General features: G+C 50.6%; 1 protein-coding gene across 5 annotated transcripts in view; it reads left to right on the top strand.

The window, feature by feature from the left end:
• The window catches only part of CSPP1 (centrosome and spindle pole associated protein 1), a 1,290,317-nt gene that overhangs the window by 1,249,425 nt on the left and 24,145 nt on the right, over window positions 1-16,747 (top strand). The gene's annotated exons all lie outside the window — the stretch shown is intronic.

Below are 16,747 nucleotides of genomic sequence, written 5' to 3'. Positions count from 1 at the left end.
CCTTTGAAGGGCAAATGGGAATCACTTGGGAGAGGAGCTGCTTTATCCTCTGCTTTCTGGAGCTGGAAGACTGGATGGAATCCCGCATTGTAACAGCCTGCGTTTTGTGGTGGGCTCCACCCACTATCAATTCACAGTCCTTCTGTTTGCTCTAACATCTGCCCCCCAAGTCTTCGCAAAGGGGATATCTGTGGTTGTGGTGCATTGTAGCAGAGTTGAGCACCTTGGTAGTCTCATAATTCAACGATTGAAAGCTGGATCAGTGTAGCTAGTTTTGCACCACTTGCAGTTCACAATGTCTTGTAGCGCCAACAGCCCTCCTAGTGTCTCCTCTTCATCAGGACGGAATTGGACACTGTCACCCTCAACGGCAACCCACCTCCCCAGTGGGTTTAGGACATTCAAGCTATGATATGTATGTTTCGGGAAGGAGCTCTGTTTCCGGCATTGACAGGTCTCCATCTTTTGGGCCTGTTCAAATCTTGAATCCTGCCGGTGCCCGACGTTTTATGGTACATGTATGCACTTCATTGCATTACCATTTTCTGTGGGCCAAGCACTGCAGAGTCCTGTAGGGCATCATTCGAATTTCCCTGAAAGCAGCATGAGACCTGCCGTTCTAACTGATGCTGGACCACCTCATATCAGGGAAACCATACTGCCTTGCACTGTAGTTACCAATGCCTCCTGCTTTCTCTTTGGAAATCCTGCTTGGCCTCTGGGTGATTTGCTGACCCTCAGTGTTGCTGCTTTTCGTCCACAGTCAATCAGTTCAGGTGCTGTCTACCTGAAAGATTGTGCTCTTTATTGCCATTACCCTGGCTCGACACGTTAACGAGCAGCAGGCTTAGTCTGCTATTTATCCTTTTACCACATGTTCAAATGTTCTACTAGGCGATGCATGTCATCTTTGGGCGGACCGACCCCGCTGGCGCGCCTTTGGGCGCCGCGGACTCGGTTGGGCAGCCTAGGTATTCGCTGCCGGCGGCTCCGGCGCCGCAGGTCCCTCTTGGATCCAGGCATGGATCCGGATTGGTGCTGGTTGACCTCGTTACACCTCCACCGGCTCTGCTTCTGACGGCACCACTACCGCGCTCGATGCCGGTAGACCCCCCGGCCGTTGTTGGCCCCGGCTTCCTTCCCGACGGGACACGGAGCCGGACCGGCGTCGGGTGGGGTTTTTATGCCCCTGTTCACTCCTGGGGTCCCTTTTCAACCACAATGGCACCCAGATGATGAGGAGGAGGACTGGGAGGGGTCAGGTGACCCTTTAACTGATCAGTTGGACAGTGAACAGGACTAGAGAGAGGAACTGGGTGATGCCAGTAGTTTGGACACCTCCCCTGACCGTGGCATGTTGTCTCCTCCTACAGTGGCAGCGGAGGAGGGAGCGTCATACGCAGTGGTGTTGTGTAGGGCGGCCGAGGCTCTCAACCTCGAGCTTCCTACGGTGGCGGTCAGGACTAAACTCCTGACAGAGGTGCTTCAAGCAGCTGTGAGCTCTTCGGAGCCCCTGCTGCCGTTTAATGAGGTCCTCACCGACATCCTTTTGGGCACGTGGTCCAAGCCCCGAAGCCACAGGCCGCAGCAAGTTACACAAACTTCGTGCTGCCGGGGACATGGGAACCAACGCCGTGGTTCAGGGGGCCAGCGGGCAGGCCAGTCCACCAACTCCCCCTCTACAGCAGCCTCTAAACCCTCCTAGTCCGACCTTTCAGGCCCATCAAACGCCAGTGGGCGGCAGGATTCGCCATCACCTCCCCCACTGGCGCACCATCACATCGGACAGGTGGGTTTTGCAAATAGTCCGTAGGGGCTACTCCCTCCCCTTCGAGGCTACCCCTCCAGCCATGCCACCTCAATACCACAGCATGTCGGAGGATCACCATGCCTTTCTCCAGCAGGAAGTTACAGCTCTCTTGGCCAAAGGAGCCATCGAGCTAGTTTCTGTCCCAGAAGTAGGTTGTGGTTGTTACTCCCACTTCTTTCTGGTTCCCAAGAAGGACAAGGGCTTGCGTCCTATCTTGGACCTCAGGGGCGTCAATCGCTTCCTCCGGAAGGAGAAGTTCAAGATGTTGATTTTCGCTCAGGTCTTGTCTGCCCTCGACCCGGAAGACTAGATGGTAGCGTTGGACTTGCAGGACGCTTATTTTCACATCCTCGTCCTGCCGGCCCACCAGTGTTACCTATGGTTCACGGTAGGCCATGAACATTTTTAATTTACCGTGCTCCCCTTTGGCCTTACCAGCGCCCCTCGGGTGTTCACGAAAGTGATTGCAGTGGCAGCAGTTTATCTGCGCAAATCAGGGATTTCAGTCTTCCCCTATGTCAACGACTGGCTGTTGAAGGCGAGCTCACCCCAGGCAGTCGTCTCCCACCTCCAGACTACGGCTGACCTCCTGCACTCGCTGGGGTTCTCCATAAATGTGCCGAAGTCACACCTGATTCCCTCTCAGAAGCTCCTCTTCATCGGAGCGGTTCTGGACACAACGCGGTTTTGGGTCTATCTTCCTGAACAGCGAGTCCGGGATATTCGGGCTATGATTCCGATCTTTCAGCCTCTATCCCTGGTTCCAGTCAGAATGACTCTGAGGCTGCTGGGCCTCATGGCCTCCTGCATCCTGTTGGTCGATCATGCCAGGTGGCATATGTGGGCTCCGCCGTGGGACTTAAGTTTCAGTGGGCGCAGCATCAGGGGAATCTGTCCGATTGCGTCCAGATCTTGAAGGGCACTGCTCAACAACTGCAGTGGTGGCTTACGAACCAGGATTGGGTCAATGGCAGATCCCTCTCCCTTCCCCAACCAGAACACACAGTGGTGACGGACGCATCCCTTCTGGTATGTGGCGGCCACATGGGGGAGGTGGAGATCAGAGTCCAGGCTTCACATCAACCCTATGGAGCTCCAAACGATTTGTCTTGCACTGAAAGCATTCCTTCCCTGTGTCCGGGGAAGAGTAGTGCAGGTGTTCACGGACAACACCACTACCATGTAGCATTGCAACAAACAGGGCGGGGTGGGGTCTTGGACCCTATGTCAGGAGGCCCTCCGCCTCTGGACATGGCTGGAACATCCGGGCATATCCCTGGTGGTTCAACACCTGGCAGGTTCCCTGAACGCCAGGGCGGACAAACTCAGCGTTTTCACTCGGAGGTGGTGCAAGGTCTCTTTCGATAGTGAGGAGAGTCTTGGTTAGATCTATTTGCCACCGAAGAGAACACACAATGTCAGCAATTCTGTGCGTTGGAATTTCCAAGTCGGAACTCGCTCGGCGACGCTTTTCGTCGTGAGTGGAGTTGCGGTCTGTTGTACGCCTTTCCGCCTATACCACTTCTGCCCAGAGTGCTGAAGAAGATCAGGCGCGACCGGTCCCAAGTCATTCTTGTGGCTCCGGATTGGGCACAAAGAGTCTGGTATCCCGAGCTGCTTAACATGGCCATCGATCTTCTGATCAGACTGCCTCTTCGGGAGGATCTTCTGTCGCAGCAGCAGGGGCCGGTCCTCCACCCGAACCCTTCTAGTCTCCACCTCCTTGCGTGGAGATTGAGCAGCGGCAGTTGACGTCTTTCGAACTGCCTCTCGAAGTTTGTGACATAATCTTGGCAGCCAGGCATCCCTCCACTAAGACGGTATATGCCTGCCGGTGGAACAAATTTGTGGCATGGTGCCCCTCTTTCTGAAGTTCTCTTGTTCCTTCTTTCTTTAGCCCAGCAGGGCTCTGCTCTGGGCACTATCAAGGGCTATCTTTCAGCCATCTCTGCGTTCCTTCGGCTGCCAGATCAACCTTCTCTTTTCAAGTCTTCGATAGTTAACCGTTTCTTGAAAGGCTTAACACATCTTTTTCCTACAATCCCTTTCGTTATGCCTCAGTGGGACTTGAATCTTGTTCTTACCTATTTAATGTGCGCTCCCTTTGAGCCGCTTCATAACTGTCCTTTACGACTCTTGACTCTCAAGACTGCTATCCTGGTAGCCATCACTTCTGCTAGAAGGGTGAGTGAGCTCCAGGCTCTTTCTTCCCAACCTCCTTTCTGGTCTGTCCATCTGGACAAGGTGTTTCTCAGGACCCGTCCATCTTTCCTTCCTAAAGTGGTCACTGCCTTCCATATCGTGCAGACCATTACTTTGCCCACCTACTTTCCGTCTCCGCATTCTTCAAAGGAGGAAGAGAGGCTCCACAGTCTGGACCCAAAACGTGCGCTCTCTATCTGGTTCACACAAAACAGTTCCGGGTGGAAGACCAACTCTTTGTTGGCTACGTTGGTGCCAAGAAAGGTCGGGCCTTACACAAATGCACCATTTCTCAATGGGTCGTTTAGTGTATTAAGGCATGCTATTCTTTGGCTAAAAAGGAGCCTCCGGTCGAGCTACGCGCCCATTCCACCAGGGCGACAGCAGCCACTACTGCCTTGGGAAGAGGAGTTCCTCTAAATGATATCTGTCATGCGGCCACGTGGGCATCACTGCACACGTTTACCAAACACTACTGCCTAGACAGCCAAGTCTGGAGAGATGGCTTCTTTGGCCGTTCTGTTCTCCAGGACTTTCTGGGGTGATGTTGGTTCGCAGACTCACCCCCGGGGTTGGAATTGCTGGGGTATTTATTCCAAGGTAAGGAATCTATAACTAACGTGTTTCTTTCACATGAAAAAGTTACTTACCTTCGGTAACGATATATCTGTAAGAAACATTAGTTAGTTATAGATTCCTTACCGCCCCACCCATCCTCCCCGTTCTGCGAACTGATTTCTAGAGTTAAGAACATCCTTTCAGGGCCCTAGCTTTGTGTACCAGTGGTCAGTGTCTTGCATGGCGCTGCTTTTCTGGCACAGAAAGCCATGTACAGAACTGACGTCAGCGCGCGAGGGCGGCATCTAAGTAGCTGCCGTGACCTCATCCCGGCGACCACGATGCCGACGACTGTTGCGGAGCCGACCGACGCCACCTTCCGACGCGCAGATGTACTGCTGACGAAAAATCTTTCCGGATCCAGTCTGACATCTGGGGGTAATTCTAAGGTAAGGAATCTGTAACTAACTAATGTTTCTTATAGATGTATCGTTACCGAAGGTAAGTAACTTGTTCTTCTTTCCTGCTTAATGGGCAGTGTATCACTCTACCGACATTCTACATTCCTCATCCTAAAAGAGGGTAGGATAGACTGAATCACCTGTTCTGTCACAGGGCCACCCGTTTTTACATTAACAGACTCATTAGTGCTGGATTGATGATCATCTTTTTCTTGGCTGTCTTGATTCAGTGAAAGGCAAGGCAATATAGGAGCTGACCATTTTCCCATAGATCATGATGTGTATCAAGATCCGCTATGCTCTTTGCAAGAAGGAGCCTCCTAAGAAAAGCAATGCTCATTCCATGAGGTCAAAGGACACTCATGTCTGATGTTCCTGTTCTGGATTTCTGCTGGCCTGTGACATGGGCCTCGGTATACACCTTCACCAGGCATTGTTGCCTTGACTCTGAAGTTCATAGAATTGGCCATTTTGCCATATCTGTACTGTTATGTTAAGTATTTGTATAGTGCATGGCTGCCCGTGCATCGGGGCGTCCCGGCGCTAAAGTTGAACACAGAGTGAGAAGACAAAGAGAAAAAGTATGACTTCTTTGTGTGACTATCTCCTCCAACCCACTATCTTAGAAGTACTGCTTGGGTATGAATCGAAGACGTGAGGGATCTACAGGCAGAAGTAGCCATCTGAAAAACAATTTACTTACCAATTTTTCTGGTGTACTAACGAATGACTAGGCTATTTGGTTTTAGGTTTAAACCTATAATAACTGATAAAACCCCACCAAAAGGAAAATAGCCCTCACTGGTGTAATCATATAAACACTGAAAAAACACCTTTGCAACCACAAACTAAGTGCCATTGAAAGAAAAGAAAAGATGAGTGAAAGAGTCATTTTTATTTCATCCTTAAGGGGCCAATACAATGTAACTTTGTTATACAAGGTAGTATCAAGAGAGACTGGGCTAACATTATTCTGCTTGAGTTTTGTTTTTTAGGGATGTCACAAACATTGTCTCTTCTTCCTTCTGCTTTTTTTTAGGTTTGTGGTCTTTGGTCTAAAGATGCAGTGTTTAGATGCATTTAAGTTACTTTATAAACTGTAGAGAAACGTGAAATATCAAAATCATATTTGAAATTTTGGCTACATTTGACTTCACTGATAGGTAAAATGGCTGGTTTAATTAGAATCTTTTCTAATATCTAGCATCACATTTACCCACAGACAGAGAATGAGTGAAATCCTTTCATACATCTGCCCCCCTTTCTAGTGAGTCAGTATTGATTGTAAGTGAATTGCCAAACACCCCAGTTCTCAAACATTTAATGCAAGATGTAGTGACAGCTATGTGTGAAAAGAATGTTGTCACCAATCATCTGAGATAGTGGTGAAAACATGACACCAGGCGTTTGGTAAACATGGAACACAGTGTAACTTGGAATACTGCTGAAAAAAGTTCCTACCAAGTTCAATTAAGATTGTAGTGATATTGTTTGTATTTGCAGTAATTCAGCTACGTATATGAACAAGTTGTATGATGGCCTGTCAAAATCGATACCTGAGCTGAAGTGCTTCCCTGTAAGAGGTCCTTGACACTTGAAAGCATATTTGCAATCTTCAAAGTTAATGAAGAATGCTATTGACTTAGTAGTCCATTCTGGTGCAGTAAAAATGTATTTGGTCCTCATATACCCTGTGCACACACTACCTATACACATGCACTATCAGTGCAAAAAGCAAGCAATTATTCAAATTAAATTAAAATTCCATAAACACCGGAAAAACACTGTTTCTGTTGTTTTTAATGGTGCAAAAATGGGTAACCACTGATAACCACTGTTTTTTAAGGTATTGAAAAAACCCCACCAGAATTTACCAAAAATAGAAACTGAAAACAGGAAAGCCTACGAATGAATAAAAAAAGCTTGTAAAGCGGCCTGCTATTCTCTGAAGTGTGTCCTGGCTCTAAACCTTAGAAATAAAGCTATTAATCTGAAAGGTTGATAGGTAAAAAGACAGATCTCGAACTGTTCACAACATTTTTTGTGATTGACAAGTGCCCTTAATGCGCGAGGTAGAGCGTTTCAGTACTACCGGCCCATATTAAAGTTGTGAGTCTGAAGGCCAGGGACTGGAACCACGTTTGGGGCATGGGATGCGGGAAGTTCGCTAAGACGCACAAATAGCAGAGAAGACACATAATCTTAAAGAGTGCGCTACGCCCCTTGGGGTTGAGTGGCAAGCTATTCCAGCAGCGTACGTCTCAATCAAGGGATAAGGCCAAGTTTTAAAATTAAGAGTCGAGGCCAGGTCCGGGAGGTGAGATATGTGAATCCCTAAATATTCAAATGAGTTCCGTCAAAGATGGATGTTATGGTGCCAGTGTCCCCTCTCACCTCCAATAATACAGACTTACTTGCAATAATTTGAAGGCTGTGGGCTTCTCCGTAGAGATGAAGGCAACAGGAGCCAGATGGCTGAGGATCACATAGAAAAAGGAGTACGTCATCCGTATATAGCTCTATCCGGTTTTCAGTTCCACTCTCCAACCTCCAGCCCAGTATCCGCACATCACAGTGTATCAGGCATGCCAATGGGACTGGGAGCCCCATCCTTGGAGGCCTACTTCCTCGCAGCGCTGCTGCAATGGCTTTCGAGATGGACAGCAAGCCAAAACCTGGGGGAAACGGAAGCACAAACAGGAACTGTATCACTTCCGGAACTGACCCAGATGCTCTTCCCGGGGACCAAGCTTAACCCGGCGTGCTCCCTATTGGCCAAAATAGCCAGATCCTGTGTTCTACGAATCTACTGCCTATCCACAGCGACGCCCATGTACTCCCCATTACTGCCGTTTGCGGGCCTCCCCAAGGGGAAAGGGTACTACACCACGGGTGAGGTGCAAGCGTGGACAGAACACGCGCTCACCGAGATAGAAGCCCTATTCACTGACGGTCAGCTCACGTCGTTCGCAGGGTTGACTGAAGAGAGTGGGCTCCCGCCTGGCCAGTTCCTAATACACCGGCAACTGGTTGCTGACTGCAGAAAGACGTGGGACCTCACGGACGGGGAACCCAAGACACACCTGGTATTGCATACGCTCCTCCACATGGGGAAAGGGAAACACCTCATCACATGGTTCTATAAATCTATCATGGAACTTACACGTGCACCTCTAACACGAATGCGACTCCACTGGGAAGAGGAGTTCGGCAGAGCTATTCACGATAAAGAGTGGCTCACAGCATTTGAACACCACAAAAAAGTGTCCCGCAATCAAAGGTTCAGAAACATCCAATTTAACATACTACACCACGCATACCACACGCCGTCGCGGCTCAAGCATTCTTCCCAGCGACACAGTTCGACTGCCCCCGCTGCCACACACCTGAAGCCCCATTCATCTAGATGTTCTGGACCAGCCCCACACTACAAGACTTTTGGATAACAGTACACACTACACTACAGATGGTCACGGGCCTGGCGGGATTTACCACATGGGAGGCGTGTGCCCTTGGTATCTTTAAGCGACACAAACAGAGAAAGGTAGAGACCCGATTTGCAGTATTAGCCATACTCCTCGCAAAGTGAAGCATAAAAATGCATTGGCGCTCGCCGAGCGGTCCCCCAATAGCCACATGGTGGGGGGCGGTTAAGAAATGGGCTGTGGCAGAGGAAGACATCAGGCAGGAAGAGGCATGCGGCGCACGATAAAACCCCGTATCGATGGAGTGGTCACTACTCCTCCATAACTTTGTACAAACACAAGCCACCCAGACGGAGCCAAGACCAAATACACCTCGACACTCACAAGCCCTCCCCGTACTAGGCCACCCCCGACCTCCCTGAGTGGATCATTCCACCTCCGCTGAAAGAAAATCACAGCTTGCCGATAGTGGACCGACGAGGAGCTACCCCCCCCCAGCCCCCCACCCCCCCCCATCCCCGGAGTTCTATTTCCACAGTTCGTTTGTACACATGGATCGTCCTCTTGAACCGCCACACATAGGCAGCATAAGTCTAACCCTCGCTCCTTAGGAAGGGTTATTCCATTAAGCCTCCCGACACCCCCATACAGGCATACATCTAGGCCTGCCTCACACGCGCAGCGTGGCACCCCCTCTCAATAGACACGCAGTTATTCACTATGGAAATGTAGACAATGAATATTATGCAACAATGAACACTAATAACTGGTGTATAACCTGTACGGTAACTGTAAAATCCAATAAAAAGGTTTTTTTTTTAAATCGGACATGCCAATTGTTCAATAGTCAGGGCGAACAGTAACAGGGAAAGGGGACACCCTGATGTGTGCTTCTTTAGATTGAAAAGGAGGCTGACAGAATGCCATTCACCCAGACCTGACTGTGGGGTTGTTATTGAGATGGACCCTCTTACGAAATGTTATTCCCAAGCCTGCTCGCAGGAGGACTGCATCTAGGAAGTCCCAGTAGACTTTGTCAAAGGCCTTATAAAAGTCTTTAAGGAAAAGGGACAGGGTGCTGCCGGACCTTGTGCCTGGGAGAGAGCCGTCTGCACGCGACAAATGCAATGATGAGTGCTTCTGCCTAGCATGAACCCACGTTGATCTTAACGTCTGCGTTATTAAGCGAGATCGGGTGGTAGGAGGAGCACCGGTCCAGCGGCAGGTCTTCCTTGGGAATGACTACAATAGTCCAGTCCAGGTCGGGAGGAACGATCTCCACTGTAACGCATTTGCATAGAAGTTCAGCAAGTTGGGTGTTAGAATGGTATGGAACTTCTTATAATATTCAATGGGATAGCTGTCTGGGTCCGAGGTTTTCCTGGATTAGAGTCCATGTATGGCTTGGTCGACCTCTTCCTTCATCAAAGGCTGGTCTAACTCATGGGCCAAGGAGTGCAGCATAGAAGGCATCGGAATATCCCAGAGAGTAGGTCTCTCTCTCTATGATGGCAGGCACTACTCTAGCGGAGACATTGCGGGTTGCCAGCCAATACAATAGCTTATTGGAATTGTCACCAGACTCATAAACGCTTTGGGTCGAGGCCCTCCAGCACTCCTTTGCCTCCTCAAGGGGGACCTGTCGCAGATCGGACCGCGCTTGTGCCAGGAGGCTCTGCGCCAGATTGTTGGGATCAGTGCTCCAAATTGAGTATTTGGGTTTCTAGGTCTGCCACACACTCTTGTTGCAGAGATTCTCGCTGTCTCACGTAACCTTTCAAATGTACTCACATGAAGGGTTTGCTCTATGCCCACAGTGTTGTCACCGACAACACAGAGCCCTCATTAGCTCAAAAATAGGCTTGCAACTCCTCCACGAAAAAGGCACGTTCGGGAGCTTTCAGATGCCACGCACTAAACCTCCAGATAAGATGCAGAGTCTTCTGTTGGATGGCCCATTCCGCCAGTAGGGGGGGGCATGATCAGATATACCAATCCATCGTATATTTTTAAATTCCGCCTAGTCCCTTTGCCTCCTTTTTTCATTATTGTGAGGTTAAGTATCTCATGCACACCAACAATGTTTAGTTGATATTGAGGTTTAAGCCTTTCGGTGTTGCTAAGAAGGGACCACCTCAAATGCAAGATGATGTGGGTTTTCTAGGGTCATTGCAGCTAGAAATATGCTCAGATTGTTCCTATATTAGAGATATGCAAGGCGGCCAGCCCATTATTTAGGCATTACCATGTTTACTATGATACCAGAGAAGATGCTGTGGCGGGTCAGGAACCCCTAAGCCATTTGTTTGCATACATTTTGTTATTCTTAATTTGTCTTCTACAGTCTTTGTTAAGACCTTGATATTCTCTTATGCATTTAAAAGATACTAAAGAAAATCTCTTTACGGAGAACACACTATTAATGACATGTTATCCTAGTTCTGTTTCATGTGTATTTTTCTTAAATCATTAACAACTCGCCCATCTCTCATAAAACCTGGAGCGCATGTAGTGCTACTTCTGAAACTCTGTATCCTGTGTTTTTTTGCTTTCTCTGTACTGGTGAGATTTAAAATGTTTTATTTCATCTGCTATATTTGTATGAAGTGAAGATAAAAAAATGTGTTTTTTAAACAAAAGTTTTCTTTCAAAAATGTGTTTTGGGATCACACGAGTAGGCAGTGATATTATGTTTATGAATCCAAAGATGGCAATCTAGTTTTACCCTTAAGTTACCTTTCCTTCTTACTCCATCATCTTAGACTCCCTTCCTGTGGTCTCAAGGGATGTCCTTCTGGGCTAGAATGTGACTAGTCAGGAGTACATTTTTACAGCGCAAAGTAAAAGCAGTTTGGAAATGTATGCACATGTATTGTCTTCCGTGCCACGTCACACTCCACAATACTTCTCCCACTTTCCTTACATTAGACCCATTTCTCTAGTTTAGGATATCTGGCTCCGATGTGGTACTTTGAGTATAGCCTTTGCACCTACCTTTATTCCACAAGCATCTTGTGCCTCTAGTGGACAGATTTCCTCTCCCTGCTGAATTCCCTCTGCTCGGTTTTGGCCTCCATTGATGTAAAAGATGACTGGATTTAAGAAATGCTGGTTCTATTTTTTCAATCTGGTACCAAAACTTTGCTTGTCCCAGTTAGTGGTGTCACACTGGAATACTGACTTTTCTTTGTGGTACAAGTTACAGTGGCCCCGTACAGTAGGTGGAGCTTGATTGTACCGATAAACTCAAACCTGGGGAAAGCAAACTGATTCTATAACCCCAGTGCCGATTGCTCACTAAGGTAAATCAAACATAGATCCTGTGCTGGCTGCCGAGATATTGGAGTATCATATATCTTACAGAGACTACTAGCCGCAGATTCCTCAACATAGAATTATCCCCAGGCGTGAGACTGGATCCGAAAAATCTTTTGCCACAGCAACTCGGCGCGCCGGGGGGCGGCACCACGTGACTCCGCCCTGACGTCATCCGCGGACGTGACGTCAGCGAGGTCACATAAGTCCCACCCTGGCGCGCTGACGTCAGTTTCCTTCTTTTCCGTGTGCAACGCAGATCCGGAGTGAGTTCCCTTGACCTGTTTTCAGGCCTCTTTTAACGCCTTTGCTTTGGGAACAGTGTGCAATGCCTTCGGGTTTCAAGACGTGTGCTTCTTGTACGCTTCAGCTGTCGGTGACGGACCCTCACTCTATTTGTATGTGGTGTTTGGGCGAGCACCATGATTCTACGGACTACGACGCTTGTCAGCATCTCAAGCCGAAGTCCCGGCGGGAGCGCCGGATGAAATTGCTTTCGGCCCGCTAGTCCAGATCGGTCTCGTCACAGCGTCCATCCCCTACCTCAGAAGGGTCCAGAAGCCGATTCCGGCTGCAGCATCGTCCTTCGCCGAGGCCCCATGAGCGTCAATCACCCGCCAGTAAGTCCTGCAGCTTGCCACCGAAGACCTGTCCTCATTCTGCAGAGGGCACGGGTTCCTCTCGGGACGTGCGCCCTCGCCCGTCGCCACCCTATCTGCCGTTTCCTGGCATTGGGGGCGACAAGGGCTCAAATGAAGGCCTACGCTACGGCTCTGCAGGCTTCTTTGGGCCCCCTCCTCTCCCTGAGACGTCCGCGGATCCCTCGCCATGCGCCGGGCCTTCTGCGGACTCCGCCTACAAGTTCGGCTTCAGGTTTTGGAGGTGTGGTGTCGTCGAGGTGCGGCCCTGCGGGGTTCCCTTCTTCGACCCATGGCATCCCTGCCTCACCGCAAAACCCTGCGGGGTTCCCTGAGGTGTCCCCGAGTCCCCCTTGGTCCTCTGGGCAGGCAGCTGTCTTACCGGAGGCCGAGCCAACGGCTTTCTGGCGCCGATGGCTTTCCTTCCTGGCGGCGCTGCGGGTGGGAGCCGGGACCCGGGGCGCCTCCCCGAATCCCTCTAAGTCCTCTGCGCTGGCGGCAGCCTCGTCGGAGGTCGAACCAGCGCCTTTTCAGTGCCGTTCGTTGGCCGCTTTGACTCCGACCCCGCCCCTTTCTCCTATGAGGCACATGGTGGTGGAGGTCGACTCGGCACCCCTGGTGGATACTACAGCACCGATCGAGGACACACCGGTGCCCATAGCGGACTCCCTGGCGCCGTCGCGATGTCGGATCGTCGACTCTTCTCCGGATGTCCCTTCCTCTCCAGAGGATTGTCATCTCCTTGTCTCCTCTTCACCGGAGACTGGATACCTCATCGTTGCCTTTTTCCCGGCGGCTTCCAGGGCGGGTTTTACGCCGTCTTCGCGTCCACTGCTCCCGGACCCGCTCTTTCGCACCTTGCAGTTGGTTGCCCCGCCGGCTTCTCCGCTTTCTCTGGAGACCCCTCAGGCCCCTCACTCCTCCACGGGTCTTCCATCCTACAGGGGCTGGCCGTTTCTTCCTCCAGCAGGGCATAGGGTCGGGCGGCTTAGTTTGTAGTCTTTGCCCACGGAAGAGTTGCTCTCTCCCCCACGTCGTCCTACGGAGGCAAGTGTAGCATTTGTCCGGGCCATCTCCACGGCCACCGGCATTTTGCAAATGGGCAACCCGGGCGCTCCACTTCCCACGGACCACTTGTTGGAGGTTCTCCACTAGGGCTCTGGTGGAGGGGGATCCGCTTCTTCCATTTGAAGCTTCGCTCCACAACTCTCTTCTAGGGACCTGGGGGCGTCCTGCTATGGGGGATCCGGTGCCTCAGCCGCTCCTCCACCGTCCTCCCCCGCACGATCCAGTCTGCCTTTTTTCCCACCCTTCTGCCTAGGGCCCTGTCCTGCAGACTTCTTTTCCTTCCTTCCTTCCTTGCCTTTAGTGTTGCTCCCTCCGTCACGGGAGGCCCGGTGGTTGGACTCCTGGGGGCGTAACATTTTTGCTTCCACTAGTGCTGCTCTGCGCGTGCCCAACACACTTTGTGTGTTGGCCCTGGCTACCTCCGACCTATGGCATTCCGCGGAGTCCCTTCTGTCTCGTACCTCCTACAAAGGTGCCCGTGCCTATCTGCGGCACCATGTGCTGGATGGTCGGGAGTTAGCTGCATTTATTCTCCGTTCGGCCTTGGATGGCTTTGATTCTCTCGCCCGCGCTATGGCGAGTTCTGTGGCCCTCCACCGTCATGCTTGGTTGCGGGATAGCGTCTTTCCGGAGAATATTCGGGAGCGTCTTGTTGACCTGCCTTTTGATGGGATTCTTTTATTTAACACCCACGCGGACTCCGCTATACAACGACTCCTTGTGGGGCTCCGTCCTCCTCCCCCTCTGTAAGCTTCAGCTTGTCTGTCCTCAGGTGTCTTATGGGAGGCGTTTATCCCACCTCTCTCTTTGGGCCTAGTGTTTCGGTTGGCCAGTCTGTGTGTTGTGTGTGGCTTGGAATGCCTTCAGTGTCCTTACGTTGGCCCCTCTGTACTTTTGGCTGCTGGTACAGCCCTTCAACTTTTGTGGTGTGTGATTTTTGGCGGTTAGTGAACCTGTATAGGTCCTCGGGTTGGACCATCTGTGTATTTTTTTTTTGGCTGATTGGTAAACCGCCTGTGGTGATACCCACGGGTCTTTTCTGTTCTTGACCTCTGCTGTGGGTTTCCCTAAGAGGTGTTCCCCTGTTTTGTTTGGGGACGTGTCATACCCTAGGTAGGGTACTTGTAGGCTATTGTATAGCTCTGTCCTAAGCTGGGCGGGTGTGGATACCTTCTCGGGTTCCTCGCGTTTCCTGGCGTCACTGTATACCGCTTGGTGCGGTCTCTTTTGTTCTTCCGCGTTAGCGCAGCTAGCGCTGCTCCAGGGTCTGTTCCGCTCAGTATCCGATGGTGTTTCTATCCTTCTTCTACAGGGCTTGCCTGTCGTACATTTTGCCCTTTGTTCCTGCGGGATATCAGCTTCTGTGCGTTTTGCCTTCCCTCAGCCTCTGGATCGCCAGACCGTCTACGGCGTCGTGTCTTAGTGTTTCCATCTTATTATCCAACGTTTCGGCCTGGTCCTCTGCCTTGTGTTCCAGGGGGGCTAGGTTTTTCCTGGTATTCTCCTGTGTTCTGGTTGACGGCTTTAGGTCTGTACTACATATTTCTCACTTCCGGGGGTCGCTGCACCATTCGCTCCTTCCATTTCTGTTTCACTGATTTTTTTTCGCACACTGTTCCCATACTCTCACAGTTTTGTTTGTGATGGCTCTGCGTTGTGGCGCGGAAAAGTTCTCCGAAGGAAACTGACATCCGCGTGCCGGGGTGGGACTTATGTGACCTCACTGACGTCGCGTCCGCAGACGACGTCAGGGCGGAGTCAATTGGTGCCGCCCCCCGGCGCGCAGAGATGCTGTGGCAAAAGATTTTCCAGATCCAGTCTCACGCCTCGGGTTAATTCTACGATAAGGAATCTGCGACTAGAATCGTCTCTACCAGATACATCGTTATCGAAGGTAAGTAACTTGTACTTCAAAACCAATTGGTTGCGTCTGGTGAACATGAACAATACATCTGGCCTCTGGCTGTTACTAAAGGTTTCATAGACTGTCTGTCCCTCCTTGAAACTGCAGGGCAGGCATGTTTGGGTCTCTTTTGATGAAAGTGTTGAGGATCTGAAACCACATGCCACCTACTCCGAGACACCCCCCCCCCCCCCCTCCAACCCTTCTAGGAATTTAGGTGACTTTTAGAATATTGGAGGTCTGTAATGCCTCCATCCCACTTGTTTTTCCTACACCTCTTAGGCCTGATCTTTCTTCTGGGAAACAGACTTTCCAACGTGGCTTCAAGCATGCGTTCTGTTTCATCTCAAGCCGAACACCGCTTGCCGTAATCACGCGTATGCATGGTTAAGGCAGTCGGCATTCTAGCTGCTGGCTGGCGAGGAGAGGAATTGGAAAGGAGGACCTGCCACGAGGTAAGCTGAGCTAGGGCTAGGGCTGGGGGGGTAGGTTTAAAGGGAGGGGCCGGTTATAGGGCTCAGGGGGGTGGGGTGAAGAGGGTTAGGTTTTAAGTGAGGGGGCCGATTTTAGGGATCAGGGCACGGGGATAGGGTTGGGGTAGGTTTTAAGGTAGGGGGCAGAGGCTTAGGTCTCAGGGAGGGGGGCAGTTTACAGGGCAGGGGGAAGTTTTTAGTGCTCAATGCAAGGGGGTTCAGGGTAGGTTTCAAGCAGAGGGAAGAGTTTTAGGGCTCAGGGCAAGGGGGGCAGTTTTTAGGACAGGGTGAGTCAGGTTAGTTTAAGGTTTAAGGATTGGGGTCGTTTTTAGGGCTGGGGGCTCGGGTTATTGAACAGGGGCCAGGATTTTAGGACTTGGGTGGAGGGAAAGGGGCGTGAACTGTTCCACAAATCCCTATACCAAGCATACCTTTACCACAAAAATGCGTGGTAAAGGCATGTGTGGTAAAGGAATGCGTTGTTGAGACGCATTCGTGGCTTGGGCTGTGTGGTAGAGGCATGCGTGGTTCAACCATGCGTGCCTCTGTTATACAACCCTTGTTGCCCTTCTTATATCTATAGTGTTATGGTAAGGAGTTCCCATATATGACAGTGGTGCCCCACCCTCAAGGTCACCCGGTATCCAAACCTTTATTCCTTGTCTCACTCCTTGAGGTGTCATAGAATCCCATGGCAGCACATATACCGGTGTGTCTGCTGATCCAGAATGCCTCACAGCCACCCCGTCTTACACATCGTTGTGAAACATTAATTTTCATTAATTTGCTAATTGAAATTTCTGTTAACATTTGGCCCATTTGGGCGCCTGTTGTCCTCATTTTGTTGAGACCACCAGCGGCTTTGAGCCACCAGACTTCTCTGCCAGGGATCAA

This window comes from Triturus cristatus, chromosome 5_1 (assembly GCF_964204655.1).
Source record: "Triturus cristatus chromosome 5_1, aTriCri1.1, whole genome shotgun sequence".
Classification (NCBI taxonomy): Eukaryota; Metazoa; Chordata; class Amphibia; order Caudata; family Salamandridae; genus Triturus; species Triturus cristatus.
The sequence above is the reverse complement of the archived record's forward strand: the minus strand, read 5'-3'. Positions and strand labels throughout refer to the sequence as shown.